At 38.5% G+C, this 23,163-nt stretch overlaps 1 long non-coding RNA gene across 1 annotated transcript; it reads left to right on the plus strand.

Annotated features, from left to right (window-relative positions):
* The first annotated feature begins 74 nt into the window (after nucleotides 1-74).
* On the plus strand, nucleotides 75-21,934 carry LOC122684909. The gene is made up of 3 exons (XR_006338193.1): nucleotides 75-89; nucleotides 7,429-7,432; nucleotides 21,867-21,934. It is a non-coding gene; the product is annotated as an uncharacterized LOC122684909 (long non-coding RNA).
* The last annotated feature ends 1,229 nt before the right edge of the window (nucleotides 21,935-23,163 follow it).

Genomic DNA, 23,163 nt, shown 5'->3' on the forward strand with positions numbered 1-23,163 from the left:
GGAATGGTTACATGGGCAATTTGGTTGGTTGCCAGGCCCTGCCTTGTGTATATGCTACTGGCTGCTCTTTATCAGGGCGTGGTCATGGAGTAGCTGGTTGCAGAACTGTAAGGGGTTCCTGAGCTATACCGCTGGCCCATTGGTAGGCAGAGTTGAGGTTCTGAAGACTCTGGGGCTGTTGCCCACCTGTTAGCAGGTGAAGCTAGATTCTGAGGCCAGTGCCAAACTATTGACAGACAGAAATGGCTCTTGGACTCCAACTACAGGGCCCAGCTATCCCAGAGCTTGTTTCAGATCATTGTTGGGAGAGGAGAGAATTCCTGGCACACTTGGCTATGGAGTCTGGGGTGTCCTGAATATTATATTGGTCTGCCAGTGGGCATGGTCAGGGCCCAAATGGTCCCAGAGTAAGGTCTCATCTGCTGTTGGTGTGCTGGATCTGCAGGCTGAAGGATTGTACTTTCTTGCATCTGGTGTCTACCCCTTGGTGAGTGAGGTTAGTCTAGAGGCTAGTGAAGACTTCCTAGAGGAAAGGGCCTGTTTCTGCCCACTGGTTGACACAGCATATCTTGGAGAATGTGAAGAGGTGACTGTGGACTCAGAACATCTTTAGGCAGCCTGTTTGCTGATGGGTAGGTTTATATCTCCATCCAGTTAATTGTTTGGCCTGATATATCCCAGCACTGGTGCCTACATGTTTTTGTTTGGGCCCAGGTCTTGGTGTTAATGAGCCAAGATGGCAGATACTAGCAGCAGTCTTCATGGGGTTGAATGTTCCCAAATATGTCTTACATCAGTGTCCATGTCCCCAGCATGAGCTGTAGCCTCCCACCTCTCCAGGAGACACTCCAAGAGAAGCAAGTAGGACTGGTCCAGACTCCAATCAAATTACTACTCTTGCCCTGGGTCCTGCTTCATGGGAGATTTTGTGTGTGCCATTAAAAGGGAAATCTCCACTTCCCTTGGTCCCATGGGGCTTCTGCAATTAAGTCCCACTGGCCTTCAAACCCAAATGTTCTGCAGACTTATCTTGCTGGTGCCTGATCCCCTGGCTGGGGAGCCTGATATGGGATTCAGAACTCTCATTTCTGTGGGAAAAACTCTGCAGTATAATTGCTGTCCAGTCTGCAATACCCAGGAGGCATTGCATTTAATTATATTGTGAGTCTGCCTCTTCGACCCATCTTGCTATGGTTCCTTCTTTATGTCTTTAGTTGTAGAATTTTTCTGATAGATTTCAGTCTTTTTCATCAATGGTTGTTCCTTAGATAGTTGTGATTTGGGTGTGTGATAAGAGGAAGTGAGTTCAGCTCTCTCTACTCCACCATCATGGCTGCTCCTACAGGTCTCTGTTCATGGTCATGGAAAGTTGAGAGGTTCAGAGAGGCTGTGTCTCCCATGCTGCAGTCAGGGCTGTGGCTGCCCTGTTGGCAATTCCTCAACACCACTTCCAGGAATTTTTAAAATTAACATTATGAGGGAATAATTGTAACAGGATGGTATTGGTGTTAGACTTGACAGACTGGCAATTAGAACAGTATAAAAGCCAAAACCAGAGACCAGTATAGATTAAAATTATGAGCAGTTAGATTTAGAAATATTGCTCATAGGTTCACTTGTTCATAAGTCCAAAGTGATTATGAGGGTAATGTTTAAGATGGCTGCCCCCAGTATGTTCTCACCAAATTAGGTTGGGGTGTAGTCTTTCAGTGCCTTAAATCCAGGCATACCATTCACTTTCTTGTTGCTTCTCATGCATTGGCTCAGCCTTTTGGAAAGCTTATCAGTTTTGTGGAAGCTATAAAGCTTCCCAGTGAAGGCAGCTCTCTTCTTAAAGATCTCTTAATGAGTCCTAAAGACCCTCAGCAGTTAAAATAATCTTACCTGCTATCTCACTGCTCCCTTTGATGTGCTGATTTGGATACAAACAAAACAGTCTACATAAATGAAGCAGTTTATTTTTTCAGTGTTATAAATTAAAGGAAAAAAGGTAGATATTTATTTAAACCCACAATTATTTCCCGTTGTGGAATTAAAAGTAATAGGAGAAATCACAAATAATGACTGAAACATGAAACAAGGCATAAGTAGTGTACTTTCAACTGAAATTAACAGCATATACAATTACTTAATTAGCTTAGATAATAAGAAATTTTATTGCTTCATGAGTGGAATCCAGAGAGAGCACATTGCAGAGCATTGACATAGTCCAGTGAGCCCAGCTCCTTTTCTTTATGATTAGTATATCTTCACCACCTTTGTTGGCTACATCCTTCAACAAACTCCTCTTGTGTTAGCAAGATGAACAGAGTAGTTCAACATTTCACGTCTGTAAGCCTTCTTAGCTTGAATCCCCCAGAGAGCAAAGGCTATTTGCTACCATTATATTAGAAAGCATAACTCAGGAGAAGCGGGAGTGAGGGAAAATTAAAGTGAGGCAACAATGGAGGGAGAGTCAATTGTCAAATTAACTTCTGTCTGGTATCAAGCCTCACAGATGGCTTGACTTTATCATTTGCTTGACCCACTAAGAGGTTACAGAAACATTTATATCTCAGGAATGGCCTTCCAGACAGAAGGCAAGAGAAGAATTCATCTGCCACTTTTCTCAAGAGTCAAAGGATTACCCAACATAGGGAAAATTCCTCTGAACTTCCAGGTTGTACACATGTGTTATCCAGCATGTCCCAAGTCATCTGTGCTTCAACACTAAGACGGAAGACTTGGAGCATAAGGAAAATGAGATGTACACAGTGCAAAACTGTCAGATTTGTAGCCATATGAGGTTGGTCAGAATCTGCATAGACATGGTTACCTCAGAGGATACTAATATAAGAATAACTGGCCTTTGCCCCAAGATTAGAATTAATAGAAGGACTTGTCCTCAACTTGATAAAGGGAATCTACAAATATGTATCTAGTAAATATATAGCTGAGACCATCCATTATCATCACTTTGACATTATGCTAGAGATTCTAGTCAGTGAAATATAGCAAGAAAAAAATACATCTGAATTAGAAAGGATGACATAAAACTATCATTATTTGCATAAAATAGAATCATTTGTGTAAAAATGTGATGATTTACACAAAATTATTAGAATCAATAAGTAAATTTACCAAGGTGGTAGAGTAAAAAGTCAATATACAAAAATCAGTTGTATTTATATACACAAGCAACAGTCAGAAACTTAGGTTTAAAAAATAATGTCATTTATAATACCATAAAAATAGTTAAGCAGTAATCTGATTCCCAAAAAGTGGAAGACCAATACACAGAAAATTGCAAATCATTTCTGTGAGAAAATAAAGGTCTAAATAAATGGAACAATATGCATTGTTAATATGCCAGAAGATTCAGTATTGTTAAGATGTCAATTATTTTCATATTGACTTCTAAATTTAACACAATTCCAATCAAAATACCAGCAGTCTTTTTTTTTTTTTTTTGGTAGGAATTGGCAAGAGGCTTCTAAAACATCTAAGAAAATGCAAAGCACTTTGAAAAAGAAAATTTTTGGCAGACTAACACCACCTGATTTCAATACTTATTTTAAATCTATATTAATCTAGACTATATGGTTTTGGTTTTAAGAGACACACAAGGCCAACAGAAGCAGAGAGAGACCCACTTGTATATGGAATACTTATTTTGGATAGAGATGCAAAGACAACTAAATGGAAAAAAAAAAAGATCATTTTTCAATTATAGCACTGGGACAATTAGATTTACATATTTTTAAAAGGAAATAAAGAAAAACATATCTTCAATCAACACTTTGGAATTCTGAGCTACAAAAATTAAGGTAATGGATCCAGACAAATATAAAGTCTAAAATCACAAAACTTACAGAAGAAAATATAGGTGAAAACCATTAGAGACTTTCAGTTTCAGCTCCTATATGTAAAGAAGCTGGAATGAATCACTTTTCCCCTTAATACAAGAAAGGGTAGACAAACTGAATATAAAGGGCTTTTCTTGAACCCATCAGAGACCTGAAAATTGCAGGGTAAATTGCCACCTCAGAATCTGGAAAGACAGTCATATCTCAAGTGTTACAGTTGAGAACTGCTTTCCTGGAATAGGAAGCCATGAGACCCATAAATTAGTAAGACTGCTTACATGGTAATTTGGATGAACTGTTGAAGGCTGAGTGTGAACTAGTGTGGGAATAAAAAACTCCCGAGGGCTCCAGTTATGGGGAAAGCCCTCATACTTTTATGACCTTTCCAGCCAGGAATTCTACCAGGTTCTCATGGTAAATATTCTCTGAAAATATTCTCTCATGGCTCCATCAGTTCTCCACATAACCCCAGGACTCTGCCTTCTTAAACCTAGAGGTTCCTTGATGTGAATGGATTCCCAGTCACTTTCTTTGCTGGGACAATCCTCTATAGTCACTTGTGAGAAGCTTTTAGAGAGTTTTCACAAACTATTATTGCCCACTACAGCACTTATTAGGCTGTTGTACCAAAGAATTGTTGTTTTAAAGAACATAGATTACTCCAGAAGTTAGCTCATCATCCAGGAACATTCTCCATTCCTTTCTCTTTAAAAACATATTTATTTATTCATTTATTTGGCTGTGCTGGGTCTAGTTGCATTATGGGAACTCTTAGTTGTGGCATGTGGGATCTTGTTCCCTGCTCAAGGAACCTGGGCCTGCTGCACTGAGAGAAGGGAGTCCTAGCCACTGGATCACCAGGAAAGTCCCTCATTCTCTTTTATCTTAAAATGTTTTAGTCTACTTTGGTAACTGTGGCAGAAACATGAAAAGCCTAAGCCATGACCTATATGAACCAATAATCGAGGACTAGAGGAAATTTAGAATGGTTCTGTGGTGACTGGGTAGACAGACAACCTCAAAGTTTAAATAGACATGCAACCCAAATTTAAATATAATCTTGAAAAAAGGAATGGAAGGAATGTTAAACAGAATAAGGTTAAGTGTCTTCTACCAACCCCAAAAGAATGGGATTCACAACTGGAGTTAAATTAAGTTGTGAAACAATAATGATATTTATTTTGAGATCTAAAGTTGCAAACTGAGATTTACATTCCCTAGGATATTCTTAGGATAAAACAGTACTGTTGCTTACTTGGGGCTGGGTAGGTCTAAGCAATGGGGCATTGGGAGATCCCTAGATCAACTAGTATGTTTCTGGCATTAATGGGTGGCTGCAAAGTGCCCCAAAGAAAATGAGGTCACCTGATGATGCTGCCACAGAAAAACATCAATGACTCAGGACAAAACTAGCATTTCCAAATCCCTCCTTCCATATTTTCTGATAACTACTCTCCTTCCCCAATCTCTACTTCTGGTAAAACATTATTATTATTATTATTTCTGGTGACAAGAAGGTTTTAATTTTGTGAAAAATGTTTATTTTTGTGACAGTATTATATATCCTTTTGAGTCAAGTTTGAATCATTTCATGCCAGCAAGTATTATAAAGTCAGTAAAATTTCCCAAAGGGCCTATGAGACAGAGTAGGCTCCTGTTTTTCTACGTTGCATTGAGACTTGAGGGTATCTGTGGCTACTGTAGAAAGTGCCCGGTCTCTGCTGATAGGGTTATCTCCCAGCTCATCAAGGACAGAGCTGTGCAATGGCAATCCAGGCTCATTTCTTCTTATGCCAAGTGAATCTTCAGAGCAGTTTCCTTTGACATGTGAGACTTATGTCAAAAGTTTATAGGATACATACATATCCTGGAGACATCAGTCTTCCAAGTTAGGAGGGTATAAGTTAGAGGTTACTAGAAATTAAATATTTGGGTATTGCTACAATCTAGAGGTCCTTATAGAACAGATGTAAATTGTTGAAGATGATAGAAGATGGAACCACTGTTGGTAGACCAAGGATATAGTCTGAAGGAGGTATAACAAAGGTAAAACATAGCAGGCAACCAAAAGTAGTCTTATATCTTGCCTTGATCCCCTGCTTCCCATTCTGACAATGCCCACAGGCAAGAATTTACAGAATCTTTGGGTATTTGCTCAATGATGATTGCCACTAATTCATACTGGTCACTGATACTGATCCAAATTATATCCTATGTCTAGTAACTGTGTTATCATCTTTTCCTCTTATGTCTAAATCTCTGCTTTGATAACTTATCTGCAAGCTGGGGTCCTCTAGGACTGTAATCTAGTATGTTCCTAGAACTACCTGCCTTTGTCCCTGTATTCCAGCTTCTTGTCACAGGCCCTGGACTAGTACATCTATCATAGGGCCTTCTAGATACAAATCCCTCCTACTATAACATCTTTACTTTCATCTCCTCCCCAAATTTTCTGCTCCTAAGAATTGCCTAGAATTTGACTTAGAGTCTTTGTTCTAGAGCCTTCCTGACTGCTTGGCCCCACAGTAAGGAAATGCCTTGTCACCATGCCTTGAAACATCCCTTCCTTCCCCTGCCAATCCTGCCTAGGATAGAGTGTGGGACTAATCAGACCTGGGGAGTTCCCAAAGTATAGAGATCAAATAAGAGCCAGGAATCAAAGTCATTTTGACAACTGAGAGTTCAGGACACTACACTGTGTCAGATGGCAAAGCAAAGGCAAGGGAAATGAGGAATGAGCTATTTGAATGGAGAAGAAAATGGCAACACATTGTATTCTTGAAGGAAAATCCCATGAACAGAGGAGCCTACAGGCTATGGTCCATAGCGTTGCAAAGAGTCAGACATGACTGAGTGACTGAGCACACAGCACAGCAAAGAGTGACTAAAAGTAGAGATACCTCTTCCTCCAGGCCTCCTATTGGATGATTTTCTAGTTTGAACTCTGTTCCAAACAAGGCAGTTATGTGTTTTCTCTTAGGATGTGAGTTTGTGACTCAGTTTCCAGGGCAAAAGCCAACCCATCGTTCTGAGGCAGAAACAGATGATTTACATAAGGAACTGATAAGCAGATTAAGCTAGATGTGCTCTGTGATAAAAAAATACTGAAAAATATTACAGAAGTATGCTTAAAGGTTATGAGCTTGTGCTCTGTAGTAGAATGACTTGAATTCAAAGCTAGACTTAACAATTATGAATACTGTAACTCTGAGCAAAGCTCTCAGGCTCAGTTTCTTTTTAGATGGAATAAAACTAATAATACAACCTGCCTCATAGTGTTCTTGTGAGAGTTGAATGAAATAATGCATAAAAGCCCTTGGAAACAATCCTGGCACACTATTTATGTGCCAGTAAGTGTTGTCTTTCTTGTTGATAGAAAATAAGTCTGCAAGTCAAATGCAAGAGAATTTAGCCTGTGGAGAAACTGTCATCAATAGATAAACTGAGGTTATTGTAGGTATGAGGCATTAGAGCAGTATGATTGAGACCCAGGTCTTATACTCACACCTCAGTTGTTTTACTAGCCGTGAGACACTGGCCTTGTAAAGTAACCTCTCTGAATTTGACTTCCTACACCTGCAAGGAAGGTATACTTCAAGTAGATGTCAAGATAAAAACACACGAAATGCTTAAGCCATGCCTGGTCCTCAGTAATTGCCCCATTAAGAGATAACAGCCTTTCAATTTAAGTTAAATAAGCCAGGCACAGAAAGAGATATAGCATGATTCCACCTATATGTGGTATTTGAAAGAGTCAAATTCATAGAATCAAACAGTGAAATGGTGGTTCCCAGAGACCCAAGGGAGGGGGGAAGTGGGGAGTTACTAATCAACAGGCATACAGTCTCAGTGAAGCAAGATGAATAAACTAGAGATCTGGGTACAACCTTGCCCCGATAGTCAACAATCATGTAGTCTACACTGAGAAGCTTTGTTCAGAGGGTCGCACTTGTGTTCTTACCATTACAAAATAAAATTTAATAAGTAAAGAAGATGACAGCAGAAAAAAAGAAGTGCCAATTGTCATTAATGAAGCCATTAATCTAGGTGTGGAGGGCTCAAGGCCTTGGCTTAGAGTGGTGAGAACGGAGGTGAAGGCGCAACTCTTAACAAGTAAACGGAAAGCCAAGAGTGCGCATGTGCGCTGGCAGTGCCGCCCCTTCGTTCATATTTAGGTGAGCCCTGTTTCTCAGCCCTCTGAGGAGTGTCATCTCCTGGCTCAGGAAAACACTCCAAAAGCACGAAGGCTGAGGTGAGGGCACTGTTTCCCCAGGATGCAGATGATGCCTGGGTCGGGAGCAGAGCTCAGGTTTATAATATGAATTTGAAAATCAGGAAAACCTTTTCAGGTGTTATAAGAATAATTTATAATGAGCAGATTTTCTGTTTAACAGCATTATTTGCACACAAAGTGGCTTGTATAGTTGCCTGGCAACCATTTGTTGACCTTTCTTCAGCAGGCTAAACATTATTCTTGTTTATACAACAATTTCTCTGCAAACTCTTTCTTTAGATGTTGCTTCAGGAAGCAGGAAATCAAACTAGAAAAGTTTGCAAATCCATTTTTGCAAGACAGACAAATGAGCATTGGCACTTTGTGTTGAAACAGACCTCAAGCTTCAAATGGTACAAGTTTCCAAATGGTACTATAAACTCCTGAAGGAGACAATTAAAAACATAATTTCCTTGTCCCTACTCCCAGGCTGAATGGAACAGAAATTCTGGGTGGGTTTAATAGTCTGCATTTTTACCAGCTGCCTCAGCTTATTAGCATAAACACTTGGGTTTGGGAATCAACATTTCAGGTTACTCCCTTTGGAATTTCTGCACTGAATCAATGACCAAGTTGGTCAACTGGTTTAACTCCCAATTTGTGATAAAGATGGGCTGTGGCAGTGTCATGAAGTTCACCAGAATTCATATCTTTGTTCCTCCGGGGCCAATGTCTTCCCATTGCTTGCAGCTCAGTGAGAACCAGACATCTTCCTACCAATTCTGTGGCACAAAGGAAGTACATCCTGCCAGCCCAGCTTGTATAAAAAGCATCTACTAAGAGACACTTTCACACAACCCTCAGTGTATCACCTAATTTTTCAACCAAGATATGAAGGTATTCTTATTATTCAACTTTCAGATACAATGAAAGTCACATTCAGAAGTAGTAACTAATTTTCCCAAGTCCTCCAAGCTCAGAACTGCAGGGCCAGGATTACAACAAGGTGCACTTTCTGCTACTTCGTGTGGCATTGCTCAGTTGTGTCCGACTCTTTGGGACCCCATGGAATTCTCCAGGCCAGAATACTGGAGTGGGTAGCCTTTCCCTTCTCCAGGGGATCTTCCCAACCCAGGGATCGAACGCAGGTCTCCCACATTGCAGGCAGATTCCTTACCAGCTGAGCCACAAGGGAAGCCCAACAATACTGGAGTGGGTAGCCTATCCCTTTTCCAGTGGATCTTCTCTACCCAGGAATCGAACTGGGGTCTTCTACATTGCAGGCGGATTCTTTATCAGCTGAGCCACAAGGGAAGCTCCACTTTGAGTGAGTCCCTCATTCCCCACTGATAGCTCAGTTGGTAAAGAATCCACCTGCAATGCAGGAGACCAGGGTTCGATTCCTGGGTTGGGAAGATCCACTGGAGAAGGGATAGGCTACCCACTCCAGTATTCTGGCCTGGAGAATTCCATGGACTGTATAGACCATAGGGTTGCAAAAGTCGGACATGACTGAGTGACTTTCACTTTCCCTCTCTCCAGGTAGGACACTTTGGCTATCACTGACAAGGTATAAAGAAATAGAGCATCCTCCTTGTGCTAAGGGGCTTATAGCTTAATGAGGAGACAGGAGAGCAGTGCCTTCTCTCCCGACTGGCAGGCAGCTCCATCTCCTCTGAGTCTCCCTCCTCTTGGATTATGTCTTTTTAAGGCACATTCTAACCAGATTCCTGGTCTGATCCCAATCCTTTTCCCCAGCAGACCAAGTTCCTTGTGTGGGTAGAGGCTGTGACCTGTTTGGAGTCATGCTCAAAGCTGTTGCTGTCTGTCACCCCACTCTTGGTGCCTGATCCATAGTCTCACTCATATTTTGCATGAGGTAAAGATGTGTTGTGTGAGAGGAAAAATAAAATGGAAGCATATGAATTAAGGAATCTCAGAGCTGAATCAGAAAGATATGATGCAATGTAAGGTATCTCTTGACCTGTTGTCCTTTCCAAGAGCCCTGGAAGAATCAGAATGCCTAAGGAGGAATTTATACAAACGTATACACTCATTTTCACACTTGTTTTAAAATACCTTGGCTAGTAGGACAAATTCTAAGTCGTATCCCCAAGGGAATTGGATATACTTTAAGTACTGAATTAAATGACATAATCTGGTCCTCATGTTCAGGCCCGGCTATTTCTTAGGGACCTCAGTCAGGGTCCTCCTTTGTCTCCATGAACCAGGTCCTTTAGGGTGAAACTCCAGGACTTTGTCCAAACACCTTCCTTCTCAACACTGAAAGTCCAGGAACCTGTTCATATTAGTGGCATGAGACCTGGGAGTTTCAAGCATACACGTGGAATCTGCCCATCCAGGGAGTTAATTTAGGTAGTAATTGGGAAAAACAAGATGGAAAAACCCATGAACAGATCTGGAAACCATATCTTGCCTCTGGGGAAACTGGGGGTATTTATTCTGGATAAAAGGAGACCTAAGAGGAGTGAGGACAGCTGCTTTGGTGCACTTGATAGACTGTCATGGGAAGAAGGCAGAGCACGAAAGGAGGAATTATGATCTGTGTGTACAGATAAAGCTTGTCTATTGAGGAGTTCCAGTTCACTGGGGGCATCCATCCCTATGCTATGACTTTGTATTTTTCCAGTCTCGGCTTTCAACTATGCATCTCTGAAACCCTCCTTCCTGCAAGGTAAGTAGGGGACAGCTTGTGCTAATCCTAGAATTATTTTTTCACTTTTGATTAGTGAAATGTATACTAGTACAGTTTTTTTCTCTTTCTTTTTTCTTAGCATACTTGAAGATGTGGTATCAGACATATATTCAAAACATTTTTTAGTTTTATTGAATTAACCATATTTAAAGAATGTAATTTGATATGTTTTCACATATGTATGTATTTAAGTGATCACCAATATCAAGATAGTAAAGGTATTCATCACCCCCAAAAGTTTTCTGGTGCTCCCTTGCAATCTGTCTCTCCCATGGTCATTTCTTCCCTCACCCTATCCTCAGGCAATCAGTGACCTTCTTTCTGTCACCATGCATTTCTTTCTATATCCTATTATTCCAGTATTCTTGCCTGGAGAATCTCATGGACAGAAGAGCCTGGCGGGCTACAGTCCATGGGATCGCAAGAGTTGGACACAACTTAGTGACTAAACCAACCATTATTTTTGTAAATGTGATTATAGTGTATGCACTCTTTTTTTTTGGTCTAGATCCTTTAACGTACTTCACATAATTATTTCAAAATTCATCTATGTTGTTGTATGTCTCAGAAATCTATTCCTTTCTATGGCATTGTATGGCTATGGCACAATCTACTTACCTATTTTTCCTGTTGACAGAAGCTGCTTTGAGCACCCATGTACTAATCTTTGCTATAAACATATACTTTTATGCTTTTTATTTCCCTTGAGTGAATAGTTAGGATTGGGATGGTTGGATCATATAGTAGGTGGTGTTTAATTTTCTAAGAAACACTAAACTCTTCGAAAGTGCGTGCATCATTTTCCATCCATATAGGAATATAGACAACTTCTAGATCTTTCACATCTGTCAATACTGGATTTTAAGTTTTAGTTTTTCTAAGAGTGTATAGTGGCATCCAAATGTGGTTTTTATTTTTCTTTCCCTAAAGGGTCTCTTTTCATATGTTTATTTTAAAATGTTTAATCTTCTTGGTCAAAAGTTTGTTGAGATGTTTCACTCATTTTTATTGGGTTGTTTGTTTTCTTATTATCACATTTTGAGAGTTCTTTATATATTCTGGATAAAAGTCCTTTACTGGATGTATAATTTGTCAATATTTAGACCCTGTCAGGGACTTGTGTTTTCAAATAAGTTGTAACCTATTTGTGGGCCTCTCAAAAAGTAAGTAAAATAGAAATGTATTGTTTTGTTGATTTTTTTCAGTTAAACAATTCTCTTACCGTTTTCTTAACAGTGTCTTTTGCAAAAATTTTAATTTTGAGAAAGCCCAATTTATTAATTTCTTCTTTTTATGCATCATGTTTTTATGTCATACCTAAAAAAATTTTTCCTAACTCAGGAACATAAATTTCCAGTTTTTTTCTAGACATTTTATTCTTTTAGGGTTTACATTTAGTCTATGATTTATTTTGAATTAATATTTGCAAATGATGTAAGTATATATTCAAGTTCACTTTTTTATGCATATGTATATCCAATTGTTCCAGCACCTTTTGTAGGAAAGATTCTTTCTATATTGAATTTTGTAACTTTGAAGAAAATAAGTTGCCCATATATGTGGCAATTTATTTCTGGACTCTTTTCTATTCATCAGTATATGTATCTATCTTTATGCCAATAGCACATTGTTTTAATCACTATAGCTTTATAATAAGTCTTAAAATCAGGTAGTGTTAGCCATCCAATTTCGTTCTTTTTCAAAGTTGTCCTGGTTCTTGTAGGTTCTCTGTATTGCCATAGGAATTTTAGAATCAGTTTGCCAATTTCTACAAAAGTCCTAGTGAGATTTTGATGGCAATTGCATTGAATCTAGAGAATTTGAGAAAATTGCTACCCCATGAACACATTTATTTAGACCTTTTAAAATTTCTTTCAGGAATCTTTAATAGTTTTTAGTGTGTAAATTTTGCACACATTTTGTCAAAATTTCCCCAATATTTTATGTTTCTGATACTATTTTAAGTGGTTCTTTTCTAGTTGAGACTGGGGATGGGAAGAGGAGGTGGGGTTTATTGAGGGGGAGCCATCCGTGGCCTCTCAGAAAGCCCCGAGGGGAGACGTCCAGCTGCAACTGTTCACAGTGAGCAGGGACTGTGGCTGTCGCCACAATCCAGGACAACCGGAAAAGCTCCAAAGCACATTGGAGCACAGAAATTACGGAGAGAGAGGATCCTATCAAATATTCCAAGGAACTTCTTATTGATCAGAGAGAGGGTCACGAAAAAGATTGACTCAGGTACTGAATGAAATGGGAATAAGAAATTCTTATTTGTTCTGTGGAGAAAGTAATTTCTATATTTGAGACACAAATTCAACATTAAAACTGAATTGTAATGGAGTAGACTAACATGATAGGATACAATAAGATACAATAGAGTATGTAGTATCAATTGATCCACCTACTGTAGTCAGCGTTTCCAGAAATTTGTGTTTCATTCTCATTCTCTTCCTCTGTCACTGAATCACATGTATACACTATTTTGCAATGTAAGATGGAAGTCTTCTTACAGATTTTGTAACAGTTAAAAGAACTTTGAAGCTCCTGAACTAAAGGACCTTCACTCTCTAAAGCTGCAATTCTCTGAAGTGCAGGAGACACTACTCAGTAAGGGAAGGTTTTAGAGCTGTTGCTAATAGTCCTTTAGATTCTCCCTCTAAGTCAGAATCTACTTTGAGTTTGTCAACCTTAAGGTAATTTTGAGCAATATCTCTTAAAACAAACTGCTACTTTTGCAGAACAGTGGAGAAACATGAATATAGATAACCTGAGGGTGCTCTGTGCCCCAACTCACTGGGCCTGATCCAGAGGAGTGGAGCTGATATCTTCTCCCAACAGAGGAGTGCATGCCATATGATTTACCACCCGGCAATCAAAAGACATGATGCAAATGAACTTATTTACAAAACAGAAACAGACTCATAGACTTAGAGAACAAACGTATGGTTTCCATGGGAAGAAGGGAGGGAAGGGACATTTATGAAGTTTGGGATGGACAGGGACACCCTGTTATATTTAAAATGGATAACCAACAAGGACATACTGTATAACATAGGGTACTCTGCTCAATGTTAGGTAGAAGTGTAGATGGGAGGGAGTTTGGGGGAGAAGGCATATACGTATATGTATGGCTGAATCCCTTTGCTGCCCACCTGAAACTATCACAACATTGTTAATTGACTATGTTGTTGTTCATTCACCCAGGGGTGTCAGACTCTGTAACCCCATGGACTGTAGCACACCAGGCTTCCCTGTCCCTCACCATCTCCCAGAGTTTTCCCAAGTTCATGGTCATTGTATTGGTGATGCCATTCAGCCATCTTATCCTCTGATGTTCTCTTCTCCTTCTGCCCTCAGTCTTACCCAGCATCAGTGACTTTTCCAATGAGTCATCTGTGTGCATCAGATACCGAAATACTGGAGCTTCAGCTTTAGCATCAGTCTTTCCAGTGAATATTCAGGGTTGATCTCCCTTAAGATTGGCTGATTAGATCTGCTTGCTCTCCAAGGGACTTTCAATAGTCTTCTCCAGGACCACAGTTCAAAGGCATCAATTAACTATACTGCAATACAAAAAATGGTCAGTTTTCATTCCAATCCCAAAGAAAGGCAATGCCAAAGAAGGCTCAACCTACTGTACAGTTACACTCATCTCACACACTAATAAAGCAATACTCAAAATTCTCCAAGCCAGGCTTCAACAGTACATGAACTGTGAACTTCCAGATGTTCAAGCTGGATTTAGAAAAGGCAGGGAAACCAGAGATCATATTGCCAACATGTGTTGGATCATCGAAAAAGCAAGAGAGTTCCAGAAAAACGTTTATTTCTGCTTTATTGACTATGCCAAAGCCTTTGACTGTGTGGATCACCATAAACTGTAGAAAATCCTTAAAGAGATGGGAATACCAGACCACATGACCTGCCTCTTGAGAAATCTGTATGCAGGTCAGGAAGCAACAGTTAGAACCAGACATGGAACAACAGACTGGTCCAAATAGGAAAAGGAGTATGTCAAGGCTGTATATTGTCACCCTGCTTATTTAACTTATATGCAGAGTACGTCATGAGAAATGCTGGGCTGGATGAAGCACAAGCTAGAATAAAGATTACCAGGAGAAATAGCAATAACCTCAGATAGGCAGATGACACTACCCTTATGGCAGAAAGTGAAGAAGAACTAAAGAACCTCTTGATGAAAGTGAAAGAGGAGAGTGAAAAAGTTGGCTTAAAACTCAACATTTAGAAAACTAAGATCATGGCATCTGGTCCCATCACTTCATGGCAAGTGGATAGGGAAACAGTGACTGACTTTATTTTGGGGGGCTCCAAAATCACTGCAGATAGTGACTGCAGCCATGAAATTAAAAGACGCTTACTCCTTGGAAGGAAAGTTATGACCAACCTAGACAGCATATTACAAAATAGACACATTACTTTGCCAACAAAGGTCCATCTAGTCAAAGCTATGGGTTTTCCAGTAGTCATGAATGGATGTGAGAGTTGGACTATAAAGAAAGCTGAGCAGCAAAGAATTGATGCTTTTGAACTGTGGTGTTGGAGAAGACTCTTGAGAGTCCCTTGGACTGCAAGGAGATCCAACCAGTCCATCCTAAAGGAAATCAATCCTGAATATTTATTGAAAGGACTGATGCTGAAGCTGAAACTCCAATACTTTGGCCACCTGATTCGAAGAACTGATTTATTGGAAAAGACCTAGATGCTGGGAAAGTTTGAAGGCGGGAGGAGAAGGGGACGACAGAGGATGAGACGGTTGGATGGCATCACCGACTCAATGGAAATGAGTTTGAGTAAACTCCAGGAGTTGGTGATGGACAGGGAGGCCTGGTGTGCTGCAGTCCATGGAGTCTCAAAGAGTCAGACACAACTGATAGACTGAACTGAACTGAACTGCAATACAAACAAAAATTTAATAAAAATAAGTAAAATAGATAACTAACAAAGAGCTTCTGTACAGCATAGGGAATTCTCAATATTCTGTAATAACCTAAATGGGAATAGAGTTTGAAAAAGAATAGATAGCAATATATGTATATGTACAAATGAATCACTCTGCTGGACAACTGAATCAAGCACAATATTGTTAGTCCACTATATTCCAATATAAAATAAATGTGTGGTTAATTCTCTAGTGCCTCATAAGTTGTCATCACTGTTCTTAATCTGTGTTTCAGCTCCTGAAACAAGAAGCTTCTTGGCAAACAAAACTAATATCCCTAAATAAATCACAGACCAAAACAACTTATTAATAAGGGCTATGCTTCAAGTGATTAGATCTGGTAGACAGAGTGCCTGAAGAACTATGCACAGGATGTGGTGACCAAAATCATCCACAAGAAAAAGAAATGAAGGAGGCAAAGTGGTTGTCTTGAGGAGGCCTTACAAATAGCTGAGAAAAGAAGAGAAGTGAAAAGCAAAAGAGAAAGGGAAAGATATATCCAACTGAAAGCAGAGTTCCAAAGAAGAGCAAGGAGAGATAAGAAAATCTTAAGTGAACAATGCAAAGAAATAGAGGAAAACAAAAGAATAGGAAAGACTAGCGATCTCTTCAAGAAAATTGGAGGTACCAAGGGAACATTTCATGCAAAGATGGTCACAATAAACGACAGAAACAGCAAGGACCTAACAGAAGCAGAAGAGATTAACAAGAGGTGGCAAGAATACAAAGAAGAACTGTACAAAAAATGTCTTAGTACAGAAGATTGAGCAGAGTTCCCTGTGCTATATAGAAGATCTTTGTTAGTTGTCTATTTTTTTTTCTTTTTGCACGAAAATAGTTCATTTATTCAAATGTTCTCCAGCACAAGGAGCTTTATAATATTCTTCTGGGCACACACACAAAAAATGTGGTAAAGGTGGAATTGACAGACTTTCTACATCATGGATGACCATGATGGTGTGGTCACTCACCTAGAGCAAGACATCCTGGAGTGTGAAGTCAGGTGGGACTTAGGAAGCATTGCTACAAACAAAGCTAGTGGAGGTGAGGGAATTCCAGCCAAGCTATATCAAATCCTAAAAGATGATGCTGTTAAAATGCTGCACTTTATATACCAGAAAATTTGGAAGACTTGGCAGTGGCCAGAGGACTGGAATGGTCAGATTTCATTCCAGTTCCAAAGAAAGGCAATGCCAAAGAATATTCAGACTACCATACTCATTTCACACATTAGCAAGGTAATGCTCAAAATCCTTCAAACTAGGCTTCAACAGTATGTGATCATAAATATAAAAGGAGTTCAGAGAAAACAGAGAAGGAATGAGCAAATGGGGAGGTCTTCTCTGGTAGAGTTCTACTAATGATGAATGATGGTGTGGCTTTAGACACCCAGAAGGAAATGCAGAGCATTCCAGAGTCAGAAAATACTAGTTTATGAATTTGATGTTTCACATAGGTTTTGTTCTCTACCGTGTACCCACTCCAGAAAAAAAAAAAAGAAAAAAAGGCCTATTATGTGCTCCAACTAATTTTCTAATCTGGGAGTGAATCCAGTGCCATAAAGAGAGAGTTTTCATTATATCTAAGTGTCTGATCACATATTAGATTATTGATTACCTTTCTCATTCAGCTATTCTATTCCTAAAACCTTTGGCATGCAGCAATAATCTGATTCTCTACAGATAATAATCATGATAAACAAAAGACCTTCCACCTACCCCCAAATTTTCTCCAATTGTAGGGAAAAAGTAAGAGAGGTAAGAATCTATGGATATGAACCAATAATAATCAAGCTAGCAGGCTCCATACACAAGGAAAATATTCAAGGTCATAAAAGGTCAGAGTGAGGACGAGTATAGTCAAGAAAGACATCCTTGAAGAGGTTGGTGTTTATGTTTGTGACAGTCCTGTGGGTCCTTCTCAGCAGTGACTCAGCAAATTGATTTTAGAAGCCTCTGGCACTCACATCCCGCTGATGGGTTTGTAACGAAAATGCTGACGCACTGCTGCTCAGTTGCACTGGGACTGTTGAGCAGCACTACAGAATCGAGTGCGTCATTTCCCCTGAACAATGCATCTCATTCATTGCTTGAAGTGTGACCATTCATGTTGAAAATGAAATTCTGCAGAGTGATCTGCTTGGGAAATTACTCAGAGCTACTCACTTAAAGATCTTGCTATCTTTTGTGGTCTTCAATTAAGGCTCACAAGAACCTCTTGAGGGTAAATTGGTGCCAATCTAAGCACTGAGAGTAGAAGAAAAAGTAATGAAAACCCAAAGCTTGTACGAACTTTCAAAAGTCATCTCTAAGGACTCGAGGGAGCAGCTAAAATTGATTGTAACCTGAACATCTAGAATATTGGTGTAAAAGAAAGAACCATGGACTTGAAATTAGGAAACATTGGTGCTAGTCTGGATTCTGCCTTTAGCTCACTGGATGCTGTGAGATAATATAGAGATATACACATTATTAGACTAAGAAGGAATAACCTAGTCTAAACACTTTTTGTTAAAAAAAATAGAAAAACATAAGGCATACAAAGAAAAAAATCTAATAATATCTGGGTTTCTATCATCTCTAATTAAGCCTGAAATTTAATATTTGCATTATCTCTTTTTTAATATACAAATAATTAATATATCATAGGTAAGGTGAGTCTTCTGGGACCCCTCACCCAACATACAACCACTATCATGAATTTAATGAGTTTGATTCTTTGTCTGTTTAAAGCATTCTGTAGATTTGATTACATATATGTTATTAGACATTTTATGTAATAGGCATCAGTGCTATATACGAAGTATTATTCTGAAACTTGCTTCCCCATATATATTTGGATTTTATTTCTGCTACCTTATTGTGTGTTCTCTTTATGCTACTTTAGGTTTACTTCTATCTCCCTCTTTATTAGCAGTCTTAATTGGACTGATATAATTTTCTTTCTTTTGCTCTTTTCCTTCATATACTATTTGGCAAGGCACACAGTTTATTTCTTTTCTTTTAGTGGTTATCTTTAAATTTTCAACATACATATTCTATTACTAATTTTCTAATAAAGTATACATGAAGGATCTTAGTGTACCTCATGCTCCTTAGTTCCATAGCTCCTAATCCCAGTTTTCATACTGTTGATGTCTAGAATTTTAATTCCAACATGTTTTAAACACAAAAGAAATTTATCTTCTTTATTATTTACAGTAAGCATCTATGTGTTTTTATCATCACTGTATTCAACTTTTTTGCTCACCAACTTTCTTGAATCCCACTCCTTAGTTCTGAATTTATTATTCTTTTTGATGAATTATAGCCTTTAATAATTCTTGCAGTGAGGATCTGGTAGTAATAAACTTAGTCCTTAAATGTCTAAAGATGTCTCCATTTCACATTTACTCTTGAAGGCATAACATTCTATATTCACAATTATTTTCCCATGACACTTTGAATGAATTCTTTTATTAATGAAAAAATGAGCTGTCAAACAGATGCTGTTCTTTTTAGGTAATTTATCTCTTCTCGTGGGTTTTACAGCCTATGTGTGGACTATATTTTTTATTTCTCTTGCTGCGTACAACATGGGTCTCCCTAATTGACAGACTCTTTTGGAAACTTTGGAAATTTTCAGCCATTATTTAGCTCTTTTAGACCCTCTCCCTAATTCTTTATATTTTCCTTATGAAATTCTTATTAGGTTTATATTGATACTTCTTAGCCTTCAGCTCGGTTTCTCTTTTATTTACTATCACTTTATCTCTTTGCTTCCATACTAGGAAATTTCCTCAATTCTATCTTTCATGTTGCAATTTCTTTGCTTGTGTTAGCCTAGTATTGGACCTACTCTCGAGTTTCCCATTCTCCTCTCTTATTTCTTTGAGAATTTGAAGGATATTGAATTTTAAGGAACTTTTTAGATTTCTTTCATCATTTCTTTTTCCTAGAATTGGAATCCACCCAGTTTTTTGGTTTCACTCATCTCTTGAAAAATTCCCTCCTGCACCCTTTTCCGGAAGCCATCTCATGACGGCCTCAGCCTGTGCCTCTCGTGCCGTCTGGACCCACAGGAGGTCTGAGCTCCACTCTCAGTGTGTGTCCAAGTAACAGCCTGGAAATCAGGCTCACATGAGAAACTTGACTCTGGCGGCAGGCTTTGGGAAAGGATGATATTTCTAGAAGCCACCTGGACAGACAAGATGGGATATTCCAATTTCTATCACAGCCTGAGCTCATTCTGGAGCACACGTTCCCATTTGAGGACTTTAGGTGGATCATCCACATACAACAAGTCTCATCCCATTGGTGACCATGAGACTTCAGCCTCTGCCTATACCTGTAATTTCCTTTCCTTTTTGGTCCTTGGCTTTTTTTTCTTAATATTTAATACACTTCTGTATTTATTTTTAAATAAATAAATTTATTATATCCTATGTATTTGGAGTTGGACGGGGGTTGTATTATACAGGAACTTTCCTCTACCATGGAAATTTCCTTCATTTTTCAAACAGGGAAACTTAACCCCAGAAAAGTTAGCCAGCTTGCTCAATTCACAGCCTAATTATTGCCAATATGTAGATTATAAAGCTCTTTTCCACCTTGAATACATCATATACTGTCTCTTTACCTCAAGATTTTTGATGTTCAAAATGCAGAGTAGTGCCTACCTTGCCTTTTTCAATTTATTATTAAAGGAATTGACATTGCAAATACATGTGAAAGTATTTTGAAAATAAAACATTTAGTCTCATTAATATTTTCATTTTTAAAGTTCTATTGTGATGGAAATTATAATGTCAATATACATTGCTAAAAAATTACTTCTGAGTTTTCCACTATAGAATTTCCTTTTTTCATATTTGAATACCATCCTCAAAGTTAATTAAATAAAAGAACTCTTGGATGGAAGTTGATGTGCTATGGTAAATTTATGGAGACTAGGGACAAATGTTATTTTCATATATTTAGCAAACATTTTTTGAATACCAGTCTATACATGCACCTAGGTGTTGCCTGGGAAGTAGTAGGTAGATGTTTTTTAAAAAATAAATAAGCTTTTTATTTTTTAAATGAGTTTTAGATTTATAGAAAAATTGCAAAGGTAGAATTCCCATATATCCTACACACATTTCTCCCATCATTAACATCTAATGCCAGTATAGTACATTTGTCACAATTAATGAACCAATATTGATCCATCATTATACTTGTATTCAGACTTCCTTAGTTTTGACTTTTTTTCTTTAGGATACAATCCAGGACACCACATTACATTTACTTATCATGTCTTCTTAGGTTCCTCTTCCCTGTGACAAAAAGTCAGACTTTACATTTTTGACCTTGACATCTTTGAAGGCTACTGGTCAGGAACTTTGCAGAATGTCTCTTAATTGGAATTTGTCTGATGTTTTTCTCATGATTAGAGTGGGAATGTGAGTGTCCCACTTTTGGAGAAAGATCACAGAGGTAAAGTGCCATTCTCATCACTTTATATCAAGTGTACATGAAATCAAGATGACATCATTTTTGATATCTCAGATAATATTTGTAAGATTTATCAACTGGAAAAGTACTCTTTGTACCTTGTTCATATGTTACTCATGAGCCCTTGTTCATGCCTCAAGACGGCATACACTATGAGCAGCCCACACTTGAAGAGTGGAGAGTTATGTTCTACCTTCTAAGGGGCTGAGTATCCACATAAGTTGTGTGGAACTGTTCTGCATGGGTGATTTGTCTATTCCGTACATTTATGCATTCATTTATGAGGTTGGTGAAAAAGTAATTTCAGTTTTGGACTGTGAATTTTCAATCATTATAACTAGGCTCAAACACATCTTTATTAATCAAAATAGGAACCATTACATTCAACACATTTTTGCCAAAGAGAAATATTAATAAGTCAGTTTATTCCTGTAGCATAAAAACCTTTGTTTCAGGATTAGAGGAACTCTTGGAAAGTTTTTTCTGACTACTTCTGGTTGTGGAAGCATTTTCCCTGCAAAAAGTTGTCAAGATATTGAAGAAGTGGTAGTTGATGAGAGGTCAGGTGAGTATGGTGGATGAGGCAAAACTTCGCAGCCTAATTTGTTCAACTTTTGAAGCCTTCATGTGTGATGTGTGATTGGGCATTGTTGTGGAGAACTGGGCCCTTTCTGTTGACCAGTTCTGGCTGTAGGTGTTGCAGTTTTCTGAGCATCTCATTGATTTACTGAGCTACTTTCAGATGTAATGGTTTCACTGGGATTCAGAAAGCTGTGGTTGACCAGACCAGAAGCAGACCACCAAACAACGACCATGACCTTTTTTGGTGGAAGTTGGGCTTTGGGAAATGCTTTGGAGCTTCTTCTCAGTCCAGCCACTGAGTTGGTCATTGCCAGTTGTTATTTGAAATCCACATTTGGTTGCACATCACAATCTGATCAAGAAACGGTTTGTTGCTGTCGCATAGAATAAGAGAAGATGACACTTCAAAATGATAATTTTTTTGATTTGCAGTCAGCAAATACTTACTAAGTATGAAAGGGTTCAGAACATGCCACTTCAGAATATGCCACTTGGGCATATTGATTATTTTGAGCTAAAACATTTGAGAGACAACAAATGCAAGAAGGGCTCTATAAGTTTTTGTGTCTACCAGTTTCATCAAGTCTTCATTTTCCTTCTATTTTTAAAAGCTGTGAAATTCTCTAGGCTTGTCTTGTATATTTCCTGCCCCAATTCTAGAATCGGCCACATCTCCAAGGGGCCCTGGTTCCCTTTAGTAAGGGGATTATTGACTAAAAGAAAATGTTGCATTGAATCTAACATGACTAGACATTGTTTTCTTCTTTCATCCACTTATAAAATATTTGATACTTTTCCCTCTGTCAGTCTGGCAGGAATGCTGAGATTAAAATGAATGGCCTCATAAAGCCATTAGATTTCTTTGAAAGAAATGATTTTCAAAATGGGGATGTATAATTTCTGAAGAAAATTAAGAAATTCCTTAAAGATAACAAAAAACTTCATCTGTAATTGCCAGTTGAGACCATACATCTCTTCTAAATGTGGATCTAATATTGAACTATCATGTAGAGATTTCTTAAATGCAAGAGCAAATTAACCTGGAAATACACTAAATTTAAAGAATCTCTTTTCTTTAATCAGAACAAAGGGCAAGACCTCAGCAGTGACTAAAAGCTGGTATTGCTGGTTTAAACAAAGAAACTAAAATGTTTATTATTGCAACATATCTTTTTATATGTGCCCAGACTCCAAAGCCTAGTTTTGTTTGTAAGGTTCCCCAACAGAGTGGTTGCTAAGATATGGCAAAAGCCCAAAGGACAGCATGCTGAGCCTTTGGAAAAACAGTTTCATTTCTAAAAGCAAGGGATAGATATTGAGGCTTAAAGAGAGTTGATCCTTAGGATAAAGTCATAGCTAATGTAAGGTTTTCA

Source organism: Cervus elaphus, chromosome 27, assembly GCF_910594005.1.
Source record: "Cervus elaphus chromosome 27, mCerEla1.1, whole genome shotgun sequence".
In the NCBI taxonomy this organism is placed as follows: Eukaryota; Metazoa; Chordata; class Mammalia; order Artiodactyla; family Cervidae; genus Cervus; species Cervus elaphus.